Here is a 693-nt window from a genome sequence, read left to right as displayed (position 1 = left end):
GCCTTCCTCCAGCAGCACTGTACAAGTAGACAGAGGGGAAAAGCCAGCTTAGCCATTTTACCACACAAACTACTGTTCTTTACCATGTAACTCTGTACTGTAGTAAGTCAAATATTTGTTTTCTCTTTATTAAGTCTTAGTTGTAATGTGTTTTACCATAGAAAGTTAGTGTACTTATTTGTCAAAGCAAGCAATTTCACTAGCCCACATTTTGCACTAAATGTGCATGATCTAGACCTATTTATAAATACCAAATTCCAGGTTTTCGTACTTTGCCGAAATTAAAAACTTTAGATTTTGTGAAATATTTAACTTATTTATACATCATTATTTAAACATTTTTATTTAAAGACGTTGAGCTGATGAAGACTGGAACAGAGGTCACATTTGTACTTCATAAAGACAACTGATGATAGACTCTGTATATGATTGGATATTGCAAGAAAAATATTTGTGATGCTGCATTCGGCCAATATGTTCCTGTTCAGCTTGTAAAATGTTGTATAATTTTTTTTATAAAGCAATAATATTTGTACAGTATATTATTTTGTAAACATAACATTCAATAAATAAAAAATACTACTACAACAGTACACAGAATAAATTCTTCAATTTTACTTACACTTCATAATGTTACTGTAAATATTACATTGCAAAAGGAGTTAATAAAAAATATATATAGGCCTATATACA

General features: G+C 29.4%; 1 long non-coding RNA gene across 1 annotated transcript in view; it reads left to right on the top strand.

The window, feature by feature from the left end:
- Positions 1 to 693, top strand: part of LOC140039719 (uncharacterized) — a 702-nt gene continuing 9 nt past the window's right edge. The window contains exons 1-2 of the long non-coding RNA XR_011842566.1: positions 1 to 102; positions 352 to 693. The exon at positions 352 to 693 is cut by the window's right edge and continues 9 nt beyond it. This is a non-coding gene — a long non-coding RNA (uncharacterized lncRNA). The remainder of the gene's footprint in view (positions 103 to 351) is intronic.

The sequence above is a fragment of the Antedon mediterranea genome, chromosome 2 (assembly GCF_964355755.1).
Source record: "Antedon mediterranea chromosome 2, ecAntMedi1.1, whole genome shotgun sequence".
Classification (NCBI taxonomy): Eukaryota; Metazoa; Echinodermata; class Crinoidea; order Comatulida; family Antedonidae; genus Antedon; species Antedon mediterranea.
The sequence above is the reverse complement of the archived record's forward strand: the minus strand, read 5'-3'. Positions and strand labels throughout refer to the sequence as shown.